The 24,658-nt window shown below is 48.1% G+C and overlaps 1 protein-coding gene across 2 annotated transcripts in view; it reads right to left on the reverse strand.

The window, feature by feature from the left end:
* LOC143177911 (uncharacterized) overlaps positions 1 to 24,658 on the reverse strand; it is a 70,461-nt gene that overhangs the window by 15,129 nt on the left and 30,674 nt on the right. Inside the window, exon 1 of one of the 2 annotated variants that reach the window (XM_076376225.1) lies at positions 90 to 206. The exons of the other annotated variant lie outside the window; for it this stretch is intronic. The gene's annotated coding sequence lies outside the window, so the exon portion shown is untranslated. Of the gene's footprint in view, positions 1 to 89; positions 207 to 24,658 lie in introns of those variants that run through there. 2 annotated transcript variants of the gene reach the window in all.

Genomic DNA, 24,658 nt, shown 5'->3' on the forward strand with positions numbered 1-24,658 from the left:
CGAGGTATCTTCCTTTCGCAGACCCAGCGACAGACTTTGCTCTCCTCCCGTGCGTTGACAAATCGATAGGAAAGCGAGAGGAGGATTACCTTTGGTCGGGACAGAAGCGGCGTCCCGACGCTGGAATCCGGAACAGGACCGACTAGCATCCTGCGCGAGCGAAAAGGGAGAATGACGCTGGTCGCCTATCAGGCCTCGATTTATCGTGGGAACAACGGATCAACGGCGCATCCGCGATCTCAGCGACTTCGCTTTCGATGGAGGAACGCGGGAGATGAAAAGCGAAGAGAAATCGAGAGGTAAAGCGATCAGTTATAGCTGCTCTCAGCGGGGGAGGAACGGAGAGAAGCGGAAGCACAAAAGGCCGCGCTCGATGGGCAATATCGCACACAAAAGCGGGAAAATGCGAAGCGGGCAGCCGATGCGCGGTCGCGAGTGGAGCGGAAACGCGGGGTGGCGGGGAGGCGGGGAGGCGGGGGTTGAGGATCGAGACGGGATCGCGCGTCGCGCGTGCAGAAGCGAGGAAAGTGGAGGGCAGCGAAACGAGGCGCATCGAAGGGCTTCCGTGCCAGGAGCCGGTGCACTCTTTACGGCGCTCAATCGATGCAATTTCCGGGCAGAAAAGGTGATAGAAAAGTGGCAGAACGAAGCTCGCGGTGCTGGTCCCTCGAGACGATCTGAAACTCTCGGCGTCGTGCCAATGGCTATTCTACGGCCGGTATTCCTCTCTCGTCCGATCTCTCGTTCCGTTCTGGTGCTCCAGGCTTCGTCATCTCGCTACGACAAGCCTACGTCCCGCGCGGTCGCTTCAGTTCCGTTCCATGCGCTACTCTGATACGGCCTGAACGCTTCCACCTACGCCTGTGTTTACAAACACCCTTGCTCTTTCACCCTTCAGGCTCTCAAGCTCCGGTTTCACTCGCGCGCTTCCTGCGCGCCCATGCACCCGCGCGACGCGTCTTTTGTCGATCTGTCGAAGGGATACTCATCTGTTCTGGCGTCCTCTTCCCTTCGAGACGGTCCTTCGCAGGTGTCGGTGGAAGCAATACAGTGGGTACTCGAGACGCGCACTCGAGTGCTGCGTTTAGCGACGCTGCGCGCTTTCCGCCACTCGTCGATCAACACTTGCCAGACCGAGCTCTCTGCTCATTCACGCTGTCCTGAATCAATGGGCACGCGAGTACTACGTCCATCCATACACTAGAGACACTTGCTAGATTATTTGGATGCAAAACAGAGCTCTCCCTTAGGAAATTTCGTGAAGCTACATAAACCTTGCATCGAATAGACACCCTTGGCTCTCCCATAACTCATCCTAATTAAAACACGAGCGATGCGTCTCCTCTACACTTTGACTCCCTTACACGACTGCGTTTCGACAAAAGGATTCACGCGCCAATTTCCAAATACAAATATTCCACCAAACTCCCAATAGTACTCTGAACCAATCTCACTGTATTCCTTCCACCACCTTTGCAAGCTTCTTTCCTCTTCTCAATCCACTCCATGGCGAAAGAGTCACGTTACTGAACACTGATCCCCTTCGACGAGCACCTCCGTCGCCGCGACGAAGTCCCGACGAAATCACCGAGGGAACTGTGGTCCAGCTTGTCGTGAGCGCGCTCGTTCGCGATTCGAAGTTCGCGTGGCGAGGAAGCGGAGTCGAGGAGCCGCGCAGACGCTCAGCGGGCAAGTTCGAGGAAGAGGCGGCGGACGATTAAGTGGTCGGCTGGTTGGGAGGAACCTGGTCGGGTTTTCGAGCTCCCGTCGCGGCAGATGGAACCACGAGCGTAGTCACGGACGCGCGAAACGGTACTGCGGCCAGGATCCGCGCAGCTCGCTCCCAGTGCTGTGCAACACGCTTCCCCGAATTGGCCACGTGTTGTAATTGGGGTGGTGGTGGCCCTGCGCCGAGATCGGCCTCTTAAACGCGGCTTAATAACAGAAAGAATCGAGCTGGCGGGGAAAGGTGCATTTGGCGAGGGCATTCATTCGCCACACGTCCACCTGCAGTTAACATAGAACTCGCCCTTTGTTCTCGTTCCCCTGCGGTCGTTAACGCCGCGCCTGGTTCGTGGAATCGGCAAAATTGCACGTTTATATTACATTTTTTGTCCTCAACTTTGTATCTTTATGAAAGATACAATTTTTCGGGAGGTAGAACCACTGGCATATGGGCTTTTTCGATGTGCCTTGTATAGAGGTATTTTATGCCCCCCTTGCGTATGTGGTGAAGGCAATGAACGGAGACTGCATGCGCTGACAGCTATGTATGTGGAATGGGAAGCGGAATTAAACGAAATCGATAAATTGTTGCTTCGAAAATTCGTGAGTGAAGCCCTGGTATCCATCAAATTTATTCGATATATAAAACCAGAGCTTGATGCCCTCTCCCATACAGAAACGTATCGCGTTCGGAAGAAAATTCGCGGTCAATAATTCTCGGACGAAAATCGCAACCGCGACTGGCAATTTGGCACGGTTGAGCAAATTGCTGGTCGGTTATGCGCGTAATACCACGCGAATCCGGCGGATGCAATCAGAACAACGCCATAAGCCATATAATTGGCGTCCATGTATCGTGGCGTCTGACAACATAAATCCGAAAAAGCATAGGACAACAAAGAAACGCGGAAGATTCTTCCAGCTCGATGAGTGCTCTGGCCTTTTATGGAAAGTGGCGGCACTCATGAGAACGGGAGTCGCGAGAGCATTAAAAATTGAATCATGATGCGGAACAGTTAAGGCCGACGAACTAATGCAGAAAAAAAATCTGCATGATAACGAAGAAGTGGAACACAAATTCAATTTGTTGCATAGAAGAGTGGCGAGACACGTTTATTGCATTTTTGTTAATCACCCACAGGTGTGCTCATAATTCACGTCCGGTGACCACTCGAGTTCAGATCACCGCGATTCCCCCGCATTCAATTCTTTCCCTGAGGCTAACGAAATAATGGCACCGACAACATCCCCCACTTCAATTACGGGGATGTCATGGTTCACCTGTCCTCGGGATTGTCGCCAGAAGAGGAATGAATCACTGTCCTCGTGTTGGAGTCTTGTCGTGGACGAGGCACGAACGTGTTACATTGATGAATTCTAGGAATCTCTGCCTCTCATCGAGGCTGAGCATGATTTCATCACGGTAGAAATGATCCTAATTGAAATTCAATAGACGACAGCCCCTTATTGGAAGAGTTCTTATCTAGAAGACGAAGGAAACCGAGGTCCTTCAGCTCTACCTTTTCTGTCGTTGCGTTTATTAGCAAGAAAGGAAACAATTAGTTAGAAACTTGATCTACGATCGTGGTCGGTTTTTGCGGCCCTCAGCTATGCGTTATTAACAGGGAACACCGCGACTCGATTGGCGAATTAGAGGAAGCACGCGCGCAGAGAAGCCACAATTAAATTTTCTGGAGCGCACGTAATTCTGCTCAGTTGCTGAAGTCGATCGTGGCGAGCAGACGCTGGAGAGCGTCGAGGAACGAGCGGAAAATCGACAGACTCGGGTCAGGGGATTACTCTTTGCGGATAAACGAGGAGACAGGTAGTCGGTCGACAAGCGGTGAAACAAAGCTCGAGTGCTTGTGCCTTTACTGAGAAATTTCGCCCGACAAAGGGGAAAATTGCGAAGCGAATTCGCGACCACGTTTCGTCCTGTGGAATTCGTGCTCGACGAAGATAAGACGCAACCTCGATGAGACACGTTCTTGGAGCGCGGTTCACGGGATCTTGACATCGTTGAGAGTAGACAGCGCGACGCGACAAGAATATCTTGGTGACCGACTGGTCCCCGTGGCCATGATAAATGGAACTGACAGCTGCATTGGACGAAGCTCTTTTCGTTCTGTAACTCATATTGGCCGTCTAACGAACGAATGTCCCATGGAACTTAACGCTGAAAACAGGCCATGCCGATGAACTTTGCGTGGGATTGGCTTTAATCTCACGCAGAGATAGCATTTGTCCGAGAATCGGGGTCGGACTTCTCTGAGACTCCAATTAGAATTAAATTCAGACTGAATGACGAATCGCTGCTGAGTCCAGCTAAGAACTAAAGGCCTGAATCAATTAGGAAACTGTGGAGGGTCTTTTAAGGGATTTCGAGGTGACGTGTTAGGCCAAAGGCAGTGCAACGTTAGGCGTTCTTATGCAAAGGCTATAATTTAACTTTGCAGAAAATCAATACCTATCACCAAAGGGACCAGTGCACTTTAAAAACGAAATCCTCAAAGTCGAGAGTCGGCTTCTATGCAAATGTTAAGAGAAAGTAACAGAGTCACCCGAATTACCAAGGCAGAAGAGCGGCGGGAATAAAAATTCAACTGCAAAGTAAATGCGACTAAGTTTTCCAACCGGTCCGAACTGAAATTGAAATTGCTTCAGAGACTGTCAGAGCGAAAGTATTAATACTTAACTCACCAACAGTGAATCGTAAGCCTTGGAAGATAGCCCTGGTTATTTACAGGTATACTGTTACAGGAGAATAATGGCGAGTTGTGAAAAACCTCAGACGAAAGAAAGAAGCTTTAGAGATGATGCTCGGGTTGGCAGTGAATTTTTGATAAAACCCTGGAATCGCGGCGAGCATACCCTGTTGAAGTCTAGAACATCGCGAAAAAAGAGCACGAGTCGCGAACGTGACATCAGTTTCAATGGCAGCGGGTAACCGTGTTCCTGTGTGGCACAGGAGAGGTTCAACGCCACGAGAAGGTGAAAATCGAGCCACGAGGCTAAGAAGAAAATTGAACAGGGCAGCTGCGTTTCTTGTCCAGAGCTTCAGCGATAAGATTACGAGCCACTGTATCAAGACATGGACAGGGGACGTGACGAACGGGTGAAGAAAACGGAAGAGAAGTTGGTTTCTCCAGATGTAAGGCACCGTCGTCCCAATCCTCCGACGAAACATTGGTACTGACAAAACAACGAAAGAGTCGTGCTTACTCAACGCATGGGACCGTGAGTCAAACGTCGCAACTGGTGTCACTCCTTAATTGCCTCGATACGTGGGAAGGGGACGTCTGACTAACGACGAAGAGTATTATCACTGCTACGTAGACCTATCTTCATTTGAATCGAATGAGCTAGCGATTTCGCGTTTAACAAGCGGTCTCGTATAAAAAAACATTAGAAGGAACTGTTATGTAGCGATGCACCGCGATGCATTTCTGGTTGAATAACGAAACTGCCATAGGAATACACTCACGCTCGATTTAACTTAATGGAATTTGCGAATAAAGTGATAACACCTGTCGAAGATTTTAATGCAGGCGAGTCCTGCAATGAGTTTCGCGGTTCTTTCCCATGGGACTGTTCTCGAGCCGCCTCAGCTCCTCGACCTCCGTTCTCCCTCGTTCTCTAAATTTAAACGTTTCCCACAAACAGCCACGTCCGGTTCCTCGATCCTCGACACGGTCCTCTTAAGGCACAGCGGTTTTCGCACGAGCGCGCAGTCTAAACAAGCACACGAGTAGGCACTGCGAGCTGGCGGCAAACTCGAAACCAAGCACGTCTTGCGGCCGCTTCAGCAGACGATCAGTGCGCAACTGCCGCGGCCGAATATTCGCCGACGCTACCAGCACGCGTTCCACGTATTTGCAAGCCCCGACCGATCGCAGACAAGCAGCTGCAGCCCCCTCTCTCCTATTCGTCCCTCCTCGACCAATCGCCACTGATTCCACGGATAACGATAACAACACAACTCTTTGGTATGCTGGACTCGAGGCGATTGACATAAATCACCGCGCAGATTGATGAGACTCTTCGGCAAGTATTTGGAACCGATGAGTCTCATCTTCAGTCTCCAAGGGAACGGTATGCTTGTTTTACGAACTTTCCATCCCTTTTTCCTTGGTCATTGACTCCTATGCTTCCAATTGAGGGAGTTAAACGAATTCGGGTGAATTCTAACGAGCAATTTCGAACTGGAGCTGCTCTTACTGTGCTAATTACGGCGTCTGGAGGTCTACCGAAGGTTTCCCCTACGAGAACAGAGCTTCTGGATTATCTGATGAGCGAAAAGATTCGTGTTAAAGTGAGAATGGTTCCAGGAGTTCCATTTCGGAGTAATCTATCCGTGTATTGCTTCCACTATCCTTGTTACATGGAGTCGACGATTAAGAGACGTGGTAGCAAGTCGAGGTAAAGTCAACAAACGACGACAGAATACTCAAGAGGATTCTCCGTCTAAGGACGAGAGTTCCTTCTCCTCCTCACGACACCCTGTTTTCTCTGAGAACTACTGCTCCACGCTGAAGCTCGCGATTAACCGAGCAGCTCGCGTGCGTTGGATCATTAACGCGAACTAAGTTCTGATATTAGGGGCTGTTCAGCAGACACCCGTCTGCTGGACGAATTGTCGAGAACCAGTTCCGATTGGAAGCGACGTAGTAGGCGTACACGTAGCAGAACGTGCAATTTCCTCTCGATGATTTATCTTTCGGATAAATGAAAAGCTTTGTTATCTTTAAGCAAGGGAAGTGGCCATTTTATGAAGTCTTGAGGGCAATTGTTACGAACTGATGGGGAAAAACAATTGTACGAGGTAAAACCACGAACCAAGGCGAGAGCTTTAAAAGAGTTACTGCTCTGAAATTCGTTCTTCCGCGCTGGAGGAATCCTCTTCCGAGTTCAACGACCAGCTTCCTTGAACTCTCCCCGGCTACGCCTTACCGATCACCAGTTTCATTTTCCCCCCACGAATTAGCAAACTCCCAGCGAGGCCAAAGCGAAAGGAGTTTTAATCTCTCTGTAGGAAATTAATCTTCCCCGGTTCGTATCGTTCACCTCGAACAAGTTACCTCATGGGAAATTCCCGAAATTCGCGATGCTTTCATTAAAAGGCTCGAGTATTTTCGAGTTGAGCCTGCGAGCGTAAACGCAGCCTCTGGCTTTGTCCTCGTTACACCGTTATTATCTTTGTGCATGCAGGAACAGAGGATTCAGTGGAAAAAACTCTAACAGCTCCTTTTTGAAGCTCCTCTCTCGCAATACAAGTTGATTCAATTTTGAGATTCAATGACAAGACAACTCTGTTCTCTCCTCATTAAAGGAATCCAGCGAGGAAATTCGAGCGGAAGCCAGGGATTCATGGTATCCGAATTGTAATTTCGGGAACGTCTATCACACGTGATGTATGGTCGGCTGCGTGTACATACGCATGCAACTGGGTGCATCTAGCTACGCACCGCGGTGGAACTCATTTCTAGGGCTGGCAGCTGATCGATACACATCACCCGAATGCAATATTATGCAAATCACTCTTTCAGCCTGGCTAGCCCCGCTTTTCGAATATTTACGAGACGATGCTGTCGCTTAGTTTCGACGTCGATTCGCAGTCGTTGGCGTGGGAGAGCCGCGAAATCGACGTGCAGCGACTTCGAGATCGTTCAACCTCACAGTGTTCAAAGAACCCTGCTATTCCATCGCGTAAATGACAGGGTGAGTTACGCAATAGTCGATATCGGTTGCGTACTTGAATCTATGAAAAAAGACGTGTAGAAATTTTGTAAGTATCGTTAAAATTTTACGAGGCACGTAGGTAAACGATCTGCGGTATAGAAATGACGAAAGCGGCGGTAACGATCGAAGATAATTGTATTGTAGAACGCATCGATTAGTTAGCGCTAGACATACAAGCCTAATGGGCAAAGATGGAAAAACACGAACAGCGCGGCGGACGAACGGCCCTTAATTACTGGCAGCCGCTTTCAATTATCGTGGCGGAGGATCTAGCGGGCCCGACGAGACAGACGAGGAAAGCGGCGTTGGTAACCGGCACTGGGGAGCGCAAAACGCATCGTAAACCGACGATTTTATTTTTACGCTAGACACGCCTTATCCGCAGACAGCGTTACCATGAAACAGCCCCGAAATATTTATTCCGAATGACGCAGCTTTAGGTGGGACTGGAACGAGAAATTCAGTCATGCACGAACGCGAAAGACAGCCAGAGATACGAGAGAAAAGCGGAGATTTCGGCACGGTCACAAATTGACGCAGGGAACGACACTCCTCCCTGCCTCCCCCGTCATCTATCCCTGCTCCCATCTATCGTGCGAGGTTAAAGGAAAGAACCGAGCTAGAAACGACGTGAAATATCTTTGACTCGGCGAAAAACCATTGGCGTTAAAGGTCGTGGTGGCGTAACGGGTCTCCTAGAATTGCGACCTGCAATTTTATCAGAGAGCACTGTGGAGGGATCCTTCTGGACGAGAAGCAGTCGTTGTGGTTATCGAACAGCTTCCGGTGAAAATGGCGCGTGACTCGACGGGATGAATAAATGATCGTTCGGTACGCGAACGGCGTTCAAAATTATTCAACGAACCGATGGACGATGTCGAGACGCGCGAGTTTACACTTGCCTTGGGACCCTCGCGGCAGCGCCTTCGAAGGAGAGTGGTCCCTTGGAAACTTTGGCCAGACGCGCAGGGGAATATGCGATACGTCAAAGCGCGCATTTATGTGGTAGCTCGATTCGATTGAATGAGAGCGTGGAGTACTGGACGTGAAGACAGGTGATCGGGAATCGATTTTTCCTTCTTCAGATACAATGCCCTGGGGTGGATGTGTCTGTTCTTTTTATCTTCCCCTAAAGGATTATCGTGAAACACTTCTAGACAGGGGATCGATGGATTTCGACAACTCGTTGGGAGATCGATGATTATTTCTGAAGCACCAGAAAGTTGGTAGTAAATCGTCTCAATTTAGAACACCTAAGTGGTTGGCCGATCTCCAATATGGTAACTGAACCTATATTTCGCCTATCAGGAATACTCGAAAGGCACATCTTCTATTGGAAGAATATTTTATACACAATTTTGAACCTGACAATTGTCGATCTTTGTCAGGAGACCTCGGTCCATTGTAAAAAAGAAAGATACCACTTTTTCGTCCCTGGTTGATAAGAACAGTGAACTAGCACGATAGATGAGAACGTCGATACTCGAGTGCCTTCGTGGTCGTGGCGCGGATTTTGCAGGATTAAACGAGTGTTTCGCAGCGTTCAATGGTTTCAGCGCGCGTTATCAATCAGTTGCGCGTTTCAGGAGTAACAGACAGCTCGATCCATTGCCAGACAGAGGCAGTCTTTGTCGCCAAGCGTCGCGCGAAAATCCTAGTCGGAATCGTTACTGTTACCGTTTTCGGATCGCCTCTTTCATGATTTATGGCGCGTTTGATGCGACGCGGGGATCGTAAATCAGAGGAACCTTTTCTCGGTGCACGCACGATCCATTCGCGTTGCATCGACCAAGGAAACAGTCGCGGCGATCGCGAAGCCGATTAAACTCCGCGCTCGTACGTCACCCCGTCGCGCGCTCGTTACTCCTCGTTAAGCGAACAAACCGACGAGTCGCGCTAGGGGTTGATTTCCAATTGGTTTAACCGAAACGAGATTCAACGAGTGGGCCATTTAAACAGAGGAAAAAATAACAGGATTTCCCATTTTATTCATCCTCTGCGCTTTCGTAGATTAATTTATGGAAACCATTCATAAAATTAAAAGAAAATATTCCGCGCTAGACTGAAGCAATTCACCGCCGTGGGTTGAAAGAACAGCTTGCATGTCAGCAAACCCGTGAATGCTGTTACCTTCCATACGTGTCTGGATCGAGATAGTCTAAGAAGCGCTCTGAAAGGAAATTGTAGGAGACGTGCACGGAACACTCTCTGAAAAAGGTCGACAGATTTAATCCACCGTCATGAGCAGAAATTAGAAGAGACGAATCAGCGAACGAACAGAGGCATCATCTCGGCAAAATGAAATCCTTTGTGAAAATATTTGAAGGGAGAAAAAGAGACGAGATATGTCCGAGATCTTGCCAGAGGTGATATCTCGGCTACACGTGTATTCGTAACGCCAACGTACAATGTTTCCGTGACCGGAATTAATCTCGCGTTGGTTATCCAAGTGAGATGCATTCTCATACTTTCCGATATTTTAGCAATTCTCTGGAAATTTGCCACGAGGGATGTATCATTAAAGCTCTGATAAACTTGCTAGCTTGCAAACAGTCTCCTTATGATTTTTCTCATAATAAATTTCGCAATTTATGGAGCTCGCGAATTTTTGCAACTCAAGTTTTCCGATGATAATCTGCAAAATTACAGGAGGACAAAGGGGATTATATCGTGCAATGGAATACAGGGGGTTCACTGAACGAATTAGGATCTCCCAAATTAAATGACTGTATTTGCATTCGGGAAGCATCGATACTGATAATATATCGTTGACAAACGCAGAACAATGGAATTAATGTCGCGTCGAATTACGGAACTCGATTTTATTTGTGACCCTTCGAGTACGCAAATAGACATGTACAGAGAGAGGGCGAACGAAAGGGATAAATAAATGGCGTGGGGTGTTTCGGTTTTCGTCGATAATTGAAATGATTCGGTGCACCTAGAGCTCTTTGTACAGGAAATGGGAGGAAAAGGAGGAACCGCAATTGGTCACAATCAGGAAACGGATGAAGCCACGTCAATTAAAGGAGTATGCCTGGTAGTTAATATTTCGCTACATTCATCGAATGCCAACGTTTCAACGTGTCTGTGAAAAACGAGAGCGAATTCATCCATGCATCCGATCGCTCGTTGCATCTGAATATTCGCACGAGTGGCGACTTTTATGCATTTAAACAGGAGGATGTATACTCTGACATTTCCTCGTTACAGTTCTTTCACGTGGTGCAACATAAAAACGTGAAAGGGATGGCTAAAACTGGAAAAATGCGACTAATTCTTCCTTAGAAATTTAAAGAAAGAAGTAGGGCAAATATTCGTGAACTAGATCTGCTCTAAAAATAAGGAAAGGTACATGCAAAACGTAAGGCGTTCAGCTGATCCCCAAGGATTCGAGGTGGAAAATGGGTTAATATCCGACTCATAAATTTTTCAGAAGACGTGGACTTCAGCTTGAACAAATTTCGTGATCCCACAAATTTCAGTCGAAATTCTGCAGGAATTATTGCAAATGAGAAAAGGAAACTGATGACTCACAGCATGGAGCGATCAACAATAAATAAAGCCTATTTGGAGTGTAGCTCGTACTTCATATTGAACTACATATTCGCCAGCATTGCAGAAGAGTAAACACAGTAAACACAGTGGGGCAGGTAAACGGCGGTTTGCAAATTCTCGCCGTGGTTTGGCGCAGATACCGCAGCGAACGTTTCAACTGCTGTCCACGGTATGCACGCCACTGAGCTAAATGAAATTAGCCGAGTGGAGGGTGCATTACGCCGATGAGGCTGTTCCCAGTTTCGCAAGTGCTCAGAATTTCAAGCACGAACATCCTAAACCCTTTTTCCTTTAAGACGCCTCCCATCCGCGCCCTTCTCTTCCTCTATATCTCTTTTAATCCTCTCAGTTATTTTTGATGCAACGGTCACTCGTTCCAAGGAAACCAGACATTTAATTTTCCAGCACATGCGCTCTAGCAATCGGTTAACTCGAAACAATAAACGAGCAAGAGGACCCTCGTACTTTTTACGCGAGAATATATTTCTGTCATAGCCAGATACATAATTTAAAACCATGTGCTACAAAAAAGATCTGACCGTGGTATATCGGGCCAATGAAAGGTAAATAGCGACCAGCATCAACCTAATAGCGGGCAGAATCGATGTCTTCTACAAGCAATTTCCACCCACAAAAAGTCCAAATATTGAAAGGATTCCAGGCATAGGTAAACACAAACAGTACTGTGCAAACACTGCAATTGATGGCTCGGGAGGCTACGATAATGTGAGTCGAATCGAAACAAGGTAAGAGAATTGGATGTCGGTCCTCTGGCAGCTAACGCCATCTGCGTATTACGAAGGAAGGCAGGTGGTACCAGCGACGCCCGGCGTCGTCGTCGTCGTCGTCGTCGTCGTCGTCGGTTTGGCACTGTTCACTGGCGCAACGTCGACGACACGGCGCGGCGCACAAACCGGAAGGGAGGCATTCAGCGCATCAACGCTTCCGGACGTGCACGCTCTCCTCAGTTTCCTGTCCGTTATACGCACCAAGTTCTAGAGCGGAAAAGCCAGTCCTGATGCACTAGTATTGAGCTAGCCGATTGCTGACTCTGTTGCCCGCTGGATATTTTTGTTCTATAATTTAGTGGAGCTATGCTGCTCCTTAGGTCCTCGTTAAAGCAATCCTTGTTGCGCAGAACGTAGATCGAGATCTGAACTCGAGCTTCTTTTATTCCGAAGTTTCGAAACATTGCATTAGACACTTTGTGGTTTAGAACTGAATCTAATTTTTATTCTCTGGCAAAAAGCTTCTTGAATATAGTAGAGGAATTTGGAAGGTGGAAATGAAATAATTGGTGTCCTATTAATATAAGTCTAGGCTCTGGACTCGAGCGAGAGATCTTAGTAACACAATATAATTGGACACTCATTATTTCTTTCCTCACCTTTCCATTTCTCCCACTAAATCTAACAAGGGAGTTCGTGTGATACTCCTATTCTAGGTCCACGAATTCTATGATACTTGCAACATTTTTCAAGTCACTTATGATAACTTACATCCCTGGAATCGAGGGTCGAAGCTTCGTGTTAGCTGGACTCACCTGGAACACAAAAGGAAAGGAAAAGTGTTATTATAAAAGTGTAATGGAGGAGACAGGCGAGTCCTCGCGTGAAAGTAAACGTGGGAAGGGAACGAACCACGCGGACAAGTCCGAGATCCGCCTTGGGACGAGGCGTTATTACACGATCGGACCAGGATCGCGCGATATTTTCTCGAGGGACTCTCGCCAGCGAAAATGGCAGAGTAAAAATTGGTCGACGAGTTTCTCGGAGAATATCAAGATCGTAGAGGCAGGCGGCCGTGGAACGACCCTGACACGCTTCTAGATCTCATCTAGCTCGTGCTAGACGCGCGTTACACGAGACCCAAAGTCGTTTGCATGCAGCGCCATAAACAACTCTGTTCTTTTCTTAATTACACGACCCTGCCACGGACGATATCGTCCTGTCTCTCGGTTTCCCACAGGGAAATCCCTTCTGTTCCCTCTGCAGACTGGCGAGACGAGAAGAAGAACGAGGATGGCGTCGACAACACGAGTGATCTCTGCTTGGACGTTCGAATGAGAATAATAAAGTTGTTCGCTCCAAGTCTCGAGAAATACGTGCGATCGTTTGCACAGAGGATCGAGAAAACTCGTCAACGTCGCGCGATATCGCCGATAGTCTCCGCGATCCAATTAAATCGACCAAGGTAACGAGACGCTGCCAAAGAGAGTTACTAGACGCGATTAGACTCAATTACGCCACGAACTTTATATTCAATGTTGCAGAGATTGAGAGGATGAGGGCTAAACACGATACAAGGTATCTTGAGATAAGGAAAAAATACGAGTCATTATCTACTGGCGCATCTTATTAGGGTTTCCTGCTTGTCACTCAACAAGCCAAGTCGCTCGGGCAAAGTATGTATCTCGAAGAAGATTTCTAATCGTCAACATCGTTTTTACGATAGAATTCGCGCAATCGATCCTACAGCTCGTTTTTTTTCAAGTTTCACAGCGCTTCTACCTCTACTGCAATTTTGCGTAGGAAGAAAAAAGTAACTTCCCAACTATCGTTTGTGCTCGTCGCTTCGTTAAATCCGCTGAGATAGAAAACACATTGCAGGACACCGCTTATGTTTTGTTCGTTGTGGTGGGGAGACAGATACATATTGCATCGTCTGAGCCTCGTAAAGCGAGAGTTATTCGAGAGAGGGGTTAGAAAAAGTCCAAACAGTAATTCAAAGAGAGTGCAGCAAAAACGGGATGTACTTCTGTGTCAATAAAAGCTTTGGGGGGTATTGGTCTGCGGCTAAAGGGACGATAATCGATCGCCAGATAAAAAGTTTGTTTGCATCGTATATCATTGTTCAAAGTGGAAAGTTATGAGGAAGTGGCGTGATAAATGCCATCGTGCGTTAATCTCCGTGGCTAATGGGGGAGGAAATATCGCCGGGACGAGTCCCCTTGAAGAGTTATTATCGGAGGTCGTCGCGTCGCAAGTCATTTCGCGACATCAGACACGTCGTCGCGATTCGCGTCTCGTTCGCGAATCCCGTCGCGACTTTAGATTACACAACACTGCTACCATTTTCCCTGTCCTTTCTAATAAACGACTCCCAGGACGATTAATCATCCGTCGGATATCCTGTCTATTTTATTTTACAGGCTAACGACACCTCGCCAATGAAGATTTATGGACTAACGCCTCCTGCTACTCCAAAGCCTCTTGGAGATCCATTGCTCTTGATCGTTGACAAATTGTATTTACTTAAAAGTTTGTCGAGGCACTGGAAGGACACTTGTCCAAGATTACTGGAGACACGGGATTGCTTAAATGAGAGCAAAGTCTGGAGGACTTTTTATTGAGATGAAGACACCATGGTATGGGAATTGAATAACGTTTTAACAAGGTAACACGCGAGAGCTTTTTCATAGGAAAAAGGCGTCCTTTGTGGAATCGATTGGAAATGCAATCTCAGATTCACATTTCCCAGACAGATGGAACCTGTCGATACTGCGTAGATAAAATACAAAGATAACTTAGAAACCGGGCCAGCTTTAATTTCCTTTCGCCTCCCCATCGAGGCGGTTCTTCGCTAATTATCCACAGGCTTTCTTCTCCAAATAGGTCACTCGATTTTATCGAGTTTCCGGGAGTGCTTGCTTTGCAACATCAGTGTAAATTTAGCGAGGAGATTTCATTCGGCGTACTCTGAATCAGGGCTCCGTGACTCATTTGATATGTAAATGAACACCTACGCAATTATGCACTTCTCAATGCGTTTTCCGCGAATCTGTGGGCAGCGAAGAATAATGTAAGGATCCAAGACAGTTTCCAGGAAGCTGAAGTACCTATTAAACGCAATGCGACACAGCGAGACCAGATGCGCGTCCATATTCGCATTAGAAAGTTGAAGTTTGCTCAGAGTTCTAAACCCCTCTCGAAACTCGCTTGCAACACAATCGTTCGCGATAGTGAGAGATAACGAGCCAAACTACCCCTGGAAATGGTAATTGAATCCCGAAGTGAAACCCAGCTGCATTGTCCAGTAGGTGAGTGCAGCACACCTGTCGATTCGCGGACAATTTTGCTCTGGTTAACGACTAGCACGCTAGATAGAAAGCGGATATCGATAGAACGGAAAAGGAATGCAGAACGAGCGATTGATCGTTCCCCTGGGCTAACAGTGAATCCGGTGATTGTTTGATCGAATAATTAACACCACCGGTATCGTTTCACGCTCGTTACGGATTAACAAGCCAATTCGATTCGAGACACGAACCATCGCGTCCCCATCCTTTCAAACGGTCCCCCAATAGTTATCGCGCAGGAAGCGACAGTCCAATCTACGGGAGAAGAAAATCGTAATTAAAATGCTTAATCGGTGGATCGATGACACTAGAGAACGCTAGAAATGAAACGAGAAAAAAAGTAGGAGACTTCTACTCGCAGCTGAAGCTAGTCGTTCCCATGTTTCCATATCCATCGTTACCACCCAGCGCAGAACGCGATCCAGCTATTTCTCCAACCATTATGTAAGATTATCAGAATGCACGTGTAACCGGATAACGAAGCTGATCGGAAAACGCAGCTGCATTAATCTCGACCCTCGACTGCACAGTATTACAGCTCACAGAGAATCGTTTACTCTTCTTTGTCGTTACTGCTATCGTTAGAAGGATAAGACCGATCTGAAGCCAAGTATTCTTTTAGCATCCTTTTGCACTTCGTCCTCCTGACGAAGTATCTTTTCTAAAATATTACTATATCTGCATCGGTCGAGGAGCGTGCAATCTGACGTGGAGACGAACGCGACGATCAGCCTTCCTGCACGAGTGCACGCGGAAATAAAGGTGCGTTCGTGCGCTCACCAATACCGAGGCGAAAGAGTGCCATAGCCGGCGGCTAGGCCGTTTCCCGACCTTGCCAAGCGGGATTCCTTAGACGCGAACGACTTGGCCATTTTTATCGTCCGTTTCCTCTATCCCCCTTTTTGCCCCGCTTTTTCCGAGCTTCTGATCTAATCCCCGTCGCGGAGCAGCCTCCCCACGCTCGGGCATAATTTATTCCAGGCAGAATATATCGCGAGCGACGTCACGTTCTCTGCCACGCTTAATCGCGCGACTTCTGGACTCGTTAAGGAAATTAATTTTCCCTCGTCCTTCCTCCGTTTCTCCGCCCTCTCCGGCTCCCTTCCGCCTCTGTCTCCCGCTATTCAACTCGTCGTGCTCGAAAAGATCCGTGAAACTGTTCGAACTGAAGCCACAATCAACCGCGACGCCTTCGTCGCTTTTGTTCCGGCAGCGACTCCTGACAATTACGATCTGTCGGTGGCCGACATTCGGTGGAAACTGTGCCGGATCATCCAGCGAGCAATTAAAGTCAAGGATGAGGGAAACGTGAGACAGGAAAGCTCCGAATATGGTGATTAAAAAGAATTATGGTATGGAACAATTTGGAGGAAAAATTGGTCAACTTTTGCTGACGATAGCTCCGCGAAAAATCATCGTAGGTTCGTGATCTTTTTTTTAAATTAAAGCTTGAAATCTTAGCTTTGAGGTACTGCGTCTCGATTTTGTGTTTGATTCGTTCTTACCACGGGAATTCTTTAAATTTAAGAGTATGTTTATGGTATTGAAAATTGCAATTTTTGAAGATACGAGCAGAGTTGCAAAAATTTTTTTGGGAGAAAACGTTTACAGCAGCTTAAAATATGAACCTTCCCCTTTAATTTTAAAAAAAGAGCGAGTCATTACGATTTTTTTTTGCAAAGTTACAGAAGTTCAAAGTAGCCCTTGCATTTTTGGTAGCAGTAGCATTCCTCAATTTGCTGTGCAAATACAAGATCTACTTTAAAGTGTTGTAACTTTGCGAAAAAAAATCGCAGCGAGATGATCTTTTTTTTAAATTGAAGGGGAAACTTGGAGCTTTATGCCACTGCAAATGGCATCTTCAGAAAAAATTTTTTCAAGTTCCTATATTTCGTCAAACTTCGGCATTTTTAACACGACGAACATACCCTTAGGTTTAAGGAATTACAACAACAGAACTGCTTTAAGCTTCAAATCAAGACACGCTATCTTAAAGCTGAGATTTTAAGCTTCAATTTAAAAAAAAGAACATGATCATACGACGATTTTTCGCGGAGTTATGGTCAGTCAAAGTTGACCAAATTTTGCCCAAAATTTTTCCACGCCATAATTGCTTTTATCCCTGTTATATTCCGCGTCACGAAGATCGAAAGTCAACGTTCCTTCGTTGTAATACTCTCACGATTCACGTGTCATAAAAATCAATCCCGTTTCTTGATTATCCAGTTTCCCTCGGTTTCTCGAGCCCAAGCGAGCGGTGAAACATTTCAGATGAAATTCGTTGACATAGCAGCCGAGGATAAAACGAGAATTTCTCAATTCGTCTCGACTCGGCGCATTGACGTTTCTTCGCGCCGCGATCCCGCCGAGGATTCGATTTCGCGGCTAGCCTCGCGCGGTTTCTCGGCCCATGTTCTTGCTTTCCACCAGAGAAAAGACATCCCCCCGATCTCGCGGACAAACACGGTGCCAAAGACCCGAGGGTAAAACGAGGAAAACGATCCCAGCGGAGAACTGACATCGAAGCAGACAGTGGCGTTTTGGCGCAAAGAGAGAGCTGGGATCGTTGCGCAACCGAGAACAGTAGAAGAAACAGAGTGGCAACGCGCTAACAGCTTTCCAAATCTGTTCCGAAGCGAAGGAGCACGCAAATCTACGAGGAGCAGACTCCAAAGGTTCGTCCTTGAGCGGCTCCGTTAAGAGACTGCTCGTTTCTCTTGTATCCGAGTTCGTGACGAAATAACGGGGCCGTATTGGATGGCAGAAACGGAGAACCGGTAACGCGCGAACGCGCGAACACGCGTGTACCCGCGATAAGGTAGGGGCACGCGGCTACGCGGGGCTACGCGGGGCTACGCGGCTCGAAACGAGCTCGCGAGCTGCCGAGCGCCTGTAAACTGGGGTAGGCGAGCGGAGTTCGCAGCCGCCGCGATACACGTCGATTTTACGATTCTAATCACGCGCGCCGCGCGGAGATATACGATCGCCGATCTGAAAGGGAAATCGACCGTACGACACGCTTCCAACAGATTATCTGGACGATCGAGCAGCGGTTTTGCCCCGCCGTGAGCTGAAACCGCGACCAGAGACCGGTACTCCGCGCCGTCGCTCAACCTCTCGCCCTCCTCCCTCGTTCCTCGATCTCTGCCTGTTACTTATGGCAACAAATTGAGCTCGGTCCGCCGGCGATCGAGAAATCGAGGAAATAGCACAGCGAACAACCATCGTTCGCTCGATCGCTGGCCCTCTTGCCACCCACGCGTATCTCCCTTCTCTAGGCTCTACAGTCCAATTAGCCGATTCGGTGAATAGGACGAGGGCCGCGAGGCTTCCGCGAAACGCGACTGTTGCGAGACGCGATTAAACAACGACCGATCCCTGCCGGCGCTGGAAGAAGGCCAGCCACCGTGCTCCCGTGGAAATGAAACTGCAAATGGTGGCTGTGCGGCTGCAGCGCGAGGCCAGGGTCGCCTTTAATCGCTGCAGAGAAACCTGAGTACCGTGTGCGCCAGGAATATAATATTCCGCGATAGGATAGTCACCGACGCAAACGACCATTTCATTTGCTGCAAAATCGATGGCAGATGGAATATACAGCTACGTGGAAGTATTGGAGCTACATCCTGAAAGCATTGGACTGTCTTCTGAAACGTATGGGAGAATTTCAACAAGCCCTGACACTGCTGACTTTAGTACTAGATATAGTAATCAGTAGTCGACGCGATTGGACCTATCGTATATTCAACAACCTTTAAGACAGAGATAAATTTATTACTACCATCACTGGCCTCCATTTCGCCGCTCTTCTCGCCCGAACAGCGCTCCTCTGGCCGATATTCAGCACCATTTCACGGAAATGCTTTGCACGTTTCGGAGACTCTGCGTCCAACGAGAGCACGGGTCACTGGCTGACAAGCCGTTACTTCTGCCGCGGCGAACGCTGCAGACGCAGAAGCGACGATAAACCACGGACGTGACTGAATCTTAAGCAGCCACCGATACAATTGACGTTGTGGGTCACGGTGACCGTGGAGGGGGGAACTCCGCGACCTTTGTGCGTATTAAGTGCAAGTCTGCAGGGGAGCAGTGGCTTTCTCTGGCGAAAGGGCAGGCCCAGAAAGTAGGAGGTTCGCGAGCAGGATCGCGTTATTCGATTATTCGGCAGAAATCCGAGCCACGTATCGGCCCCCGAGAGTGCAGCTATTTATATAAAACCAGATCTCAGCACAATAGCAACTTTCTACTCCTACACGAAGAGCGGTGGGGCGCGTTAGCGCGCCTGCTGGACCGTACGACGGCTGAGAAGCCTCGAATGAAGTCATGTCGAAGTTCTACGCGTCGAACAGGATTGCGATTCCGGGAACGAGAGAGAAAATCCTGTCCTCGCTGACAGTTGCGCGAGCTCGTGTCTCACGAGTCAGCGAGTCAGCTTGGAGCGAGAAGAATTCTGCTGAAACGCGAAGGAAAATGAGAAAGCCGAGGACCTTCGACTCGGCTGGCACAGGCGAGCTCTCGACGTGGATCGCTCCGAACTTTTCGTACGCTTCTCCGAGTTTCGTATGGAAAATAGGACTTGCTTAACTATCTAAACATCCCGAAATCCCTTCGTTGTCTAAAGTTTCAACGAGCGACGTGTTTTTCCAAGTTCCAGGGACTCGGGGGAGATGGGACCATTGTCCTCGGACGCATTGTATCTCTCACTGCTAAGTACAAAGGATAGAGTAATCTGGTTCAAAGGACTACGTGATGTGGAGCATTAAAGCTGGAACAAAAGAACGAACGTCGATTTAGCGGTTCTCTTTGTCTCCGAACCTGGCGAGCAAACTGCCAAGGGAGTCGAAGAGAACGCTACACTCGAGTTGACTGAAATAAAGAGCGAGTGGGAGGACTGCAGAGGTAGAAAAACGTAAAACCGCAGCGGACGTAAATTTAACGTGCGCGCGAGGGCGGCAAACCTGTGCGCTAAGAGAGCCGCAAGTATCTTGCCGTTTACACGAGCGCCTTATCAGTCAGCTGGACGGAAACGAATGCATGGAACAGGATGAAATGCAAGTTCTGGCTCGAAAGAACACCTCTGGCGCGCTGAAGTACCATCACCATAGGCGACAGTCCTCTACAGGTCACATCTACAAAGAAAAATAAGGGATCGTTCTTCTTCTACATCTGGACCTCAGAGTTAAAGTGTATTAAGTCACACGGAAAAAAAAGCGAAGTTAATACAGTGTGGCTCTCGGGTCCAGATACGCGGTGAAATGATTCCAGGAGACTCGCCAAGAATTTCGGACTCCCCTGGCGCGGAACGAAACGCAAATTCACGAGTATGGACGAAACGCGCACCCTGATTGCACGATGGACGCGATAATCCCGCCGAAACCGGGATCGAGTCGGCTGAGCGGCTTGGAATCGCCCTGGGCGGCCACGGAACCGTATTACATCGGTCTAGCCGCGGTTCAAAGGATGCATTAAGTTAAAATTACGCCTGGCCCTGCCTCGAGGTCCACGCTGGCCGAGACACGCGATTTGCGGGCAAAGGGCCGACGGTCGTGAGAATAGCCCACGGCTGAACGCGTCCCACGAATCGATCGCCTCGTGTCCTTTGCATAATGCACCATGGTTCGCGGAGGAAAAAGAAGCCGCGGACGTGCACAGAACGCGCGTCTCATCCTGACGTAATAATAAACGACGCTCGACCGCCTCGATAGCATTCACAAACGGCCGAGCATCGTGTGTCGACCCGATCGTCCTACTTCCACCGTTCCATTTACCTTCTATAGTGGAAGCAAAATCCAGTGGTCACTTGGGGATTAACTTGTCAGTCTTGAGTATGTAACTCAAGCAAATGTTAATACCTCCGCTATTTGTTGGCGACAGTCGTCAATTTCTTGTCTGAGGGCGGACATCCAGATCTCCAGACACACATGGTATGCAAAAAGTATCTCAATTCTTCGGTGTGCTTGACGAATAAAACTTAAATGCGATTAGGATATCGTTTATGAAGGCTTCGCATAGGACAGCCATAAAATAAATGAATATTGAAGTATGTGAATACGCTACTGTGGCATTTCCTGCATCTAAATACACGGTGATCAGTTTAACTAGGAAATCCTCCGAGTGTTGGTAGCATTTATTGTAAATGCAGTAGGATTTCTGCCAATGCTCATTAGAGGGTTTCCAGTTAGACTGATCACCTGGTATAATTCATTGTCTAATGAAGTTCTAGGCTATGGAAAAGCACCGTTACGTTAAGATAAACGGACACCCACACGGTTGCGCAAAAGCCAAAACGCAGGAGTTCTCGATCCCCCATTCCCGAGTCATTTTAATTTAATACGGGCGAATAACTTTAACGCACGGATGGGTCGTACGCGTTGGAATGGCGCTTTACGCATATTATCACGCTCGGCGATCGGAATTACGCCGAGTTTCGTCTCACCAATGAGTACTAAATACCGTCATTATCGACCATATAGGCTGATACCCGAGTGGTACGTTCGCGAAGTAATCTGTTCGTTATTAACTCCCCGGTGGGCCGAGACGTGTATAGAGTACGAGGGATTCGATTTCTATGAGAAAAATACTTCGACTTCATCAGATTCATGCGAAACCCCCGCGTATTCCTGGAATTAATCCATAGCAGTTGTATTCAATTCAGTTTGTAAGCAGCTTACAGTGATTTTAGTCAACCATTGAAAGAGTTCGCCAACAGGAAGTTGGAATATCGAAAAGAACAAGTTATCAAGAGAAAGATAGGGCTAGGTCAAGGCGCTTACAATATAATTCACGATAAGTCGTGGCGGTCGCGATCACTTACGCCCTTATCTAACTAGGAAGACTCGAGGGCGCTATTATGCGCCTGCATTATCAGTCGTGTCTCTACACTTCGCATTTACGGCCTCGTGTCAGACCCCCCTGACTTTCTTGTATCCTTTTTATTCTCCAACGTCTGCAGACAGCTTCTTCATGTCCTGGAGCTTAGTTGCTTTCGACGTGGCCTAAGATTTACCGTAACAGCTGAGCTAGAAGGTCGATCCAGTGTCGAGAGGCTTTAGATCGGCACGACCTCATCAGCTCCAACGATAATAGCGTAGACAATTTATCGTAGACTCGGTATCATGTCTGGCTAGGTCCTGGCGTGGTTCAACAGCAGCTGCTAAATAGTTGCCATTGTTTGGAGAAAAATAGAGACCTCGCCTTGTCTGATCCTGAATGTATTCTCTTCGACAGGGAAGCAATCCTGAGATCTGCAGAGAAATGGCGAGGAAAGTCGGCAATGAGACAAAGTGACAAGGACCGTTCGAAAGACGCTAAAAGTGCCAATAAACCAGGATCCCTCTCGTTATCCGCCGATCGAGCTTTTCAATGTTCGCGTTAAGGCTGCGAATGGGCATCGCATGCAAATTAATAGAGGCTGGAGCTACGAGGGAACCCTCGAACTCTGATAGCGACGGTATGCACGTCGCGGAATTGCCTGGAAATTTACGGGCCACTTTAGAAAGTGCACGTCAATTTTACGACGCTGAATGCACGCTCAGTCCCGCGACGATGCGAACCTATAAACCGTTCCTGCTTCGAGGAACTCCGTGTCTGATAGCTCAGCCCATTAAAATTAAAACAAATTCTACGCCGGCGGCTGCCAGCCAATTCTCACACGTGCTACTCGGAAACGTCTTCGATGGAAGATTATTAAGATATTGTGCAATCGCTCAAGGTCAGCCAAGGTCATTGTCAGGGCGATAATGAAGCTATCTCGAAGTCGGAGGCCGAAGCATCAATCATCTGAAGTTTAGACTGCAACCCCTCGACTGCTGCAGGGGTCACAGAGCGACTAGAACCGAGAGGGACGCTCTATCATCCATGATGCGATTAGCTGTGACTAGCACTGCCCGGACAAAGTGTTCTCCATCGGGCGATTTGCCCTACGGAGGTCCCAATAAGGCTGCTCGATTCAGCGTCAATAGCAGCGGACTTAATCAACGGCTAATCGATCGCCCGTTATCGACGACGTATTAATCAATGAGACTAATCGACTGTCCGTTGTTCATTAACTCCCCTATTGATGAGATTAATCGCGGCGCGCGTTGGTTGATCGTGCCGACCGATCGGTCTCTCATTAGCAATCCCGTTTACATTTTCGAGCAATGTCCGTGCATAGAGACAGTGTACCAAACGAAGCACAATACTCTGTGGGACGTGTTCTTCCGCGATGTAATTTCCATAGCAATGAACAGCCCCGGTTCCCTAACGAACCCCACTCGCGACTCTTTCGTTTTCATTCACCGTTTCTTATTTCCTGCATCCAGGGAAACGAAGCAATTAAAGTCTATCGCCAGCAGACTCCCCCGAAAAACAGTCGAAAAGTCTCTGCTTCCCCCGTCGATATCTAACTTCGTAATTGCCGATTAAACTCTACGACCGGGAACGACTTTTCGCTAACGACATTCGGCGCAGTCCTAAATAGCAGAATACATTCGAATTCCCATGGCGAGAATGAACTCCTTCGTTTCACAGTGGAGCTCGTTCGTCCTCGAATCGAACGAAAACGCCTCTGTGCCAGTTTCGCCGCGTTTCGCGCAATTAAAACCTCGGCCACTTCGTAACGCGCAACGCTCCAGTTCTCTCGTCCTCCCGTAAAAAGAAAGTTTGCGCACAGATACTTTTTACGCGACTCACGATATTCTTGTCTTGCTTTCCAGCCGAAGTCACTGAATCGTGTTACCCTCCAAGTGAACATCCCTGGCAACGTTCTCTCGCTGTGGTCTGCTCCCACGACCGATCGCTGCAGCGTTCCTACACCACCTGAGTAATTTCTCTATCCCGATATCAACAGCGCAAGATTTATCGGTCATAAAATTATCGAGGCTATTCGCGAGCGAGCGGTTCTCCCCTCGCGTCGATGAGTAATTAAAACGTTACTTGGCAATGCGTGCCACCTGAGTTCCTTTACCCTTCTATAAATGGAAACTCGTTCCGGAGGTTTAATTTTCACCCAGAACCCACTTTGTTTCCGCTTTGGCGACCGGCCGAGCAACTGGCCAGCGACGCCGCGCAGCTTGCCGTTTTCCAGGATCGTTAACGGTTGGGTGGAATCTTTTTTTCCAGCCTCGCCGGCAGCTTATTAATTCTCATAGGGAACACACGCTCGAGGGGGCGAAGTCTTCCGAGTATCGTAATTATCTCGGCAATTTCGCCTCCGTCGGTCGAGTTTCCGTCGGCGTAATGGTAAAAGTCAAATAATCATGGAGTTCTCGTTAACGAAATTGGTAATTTCGCTGGCGTTCGGTTGGAGCCAGGGCCACGAGTAATCGAGACCGCCGAGCGTCGAACATAGCTTCCTTCGATACTCTTTCTCGGCTTAAAGTTTGACAATATCGAAGTCCGTATCTCCTGTCTAATTGCGCGCCAGAGAATTCCCTTTAGAGCAGATCATATTCGCTCGCTGGTGTTCTACGCACTCGTAAGTCGAACGAGACGATAACGTGGCAGGAAGGCAATAATTTTGTCCTTAGCTCGATCTGACAGGCAACCAGGAAAACGAGCACGAATATCCGAGAATGAACA

Source organism: Calliopsis andreniformis, chromosome 4 (assembly GCF_051401765.1).
Source record: "Calliopsis andreniformis isolate RMS-2024a chromosome 4, iyCalAndr_principal, whole genome shotgun sequence".
Taxonomy (NCBI): Eukaryota; Metazoa; Arthropoda; class Insecta; order Hymenoptera; family Andrenidae; genus Calliopsis; species Calliopsis andreniformis.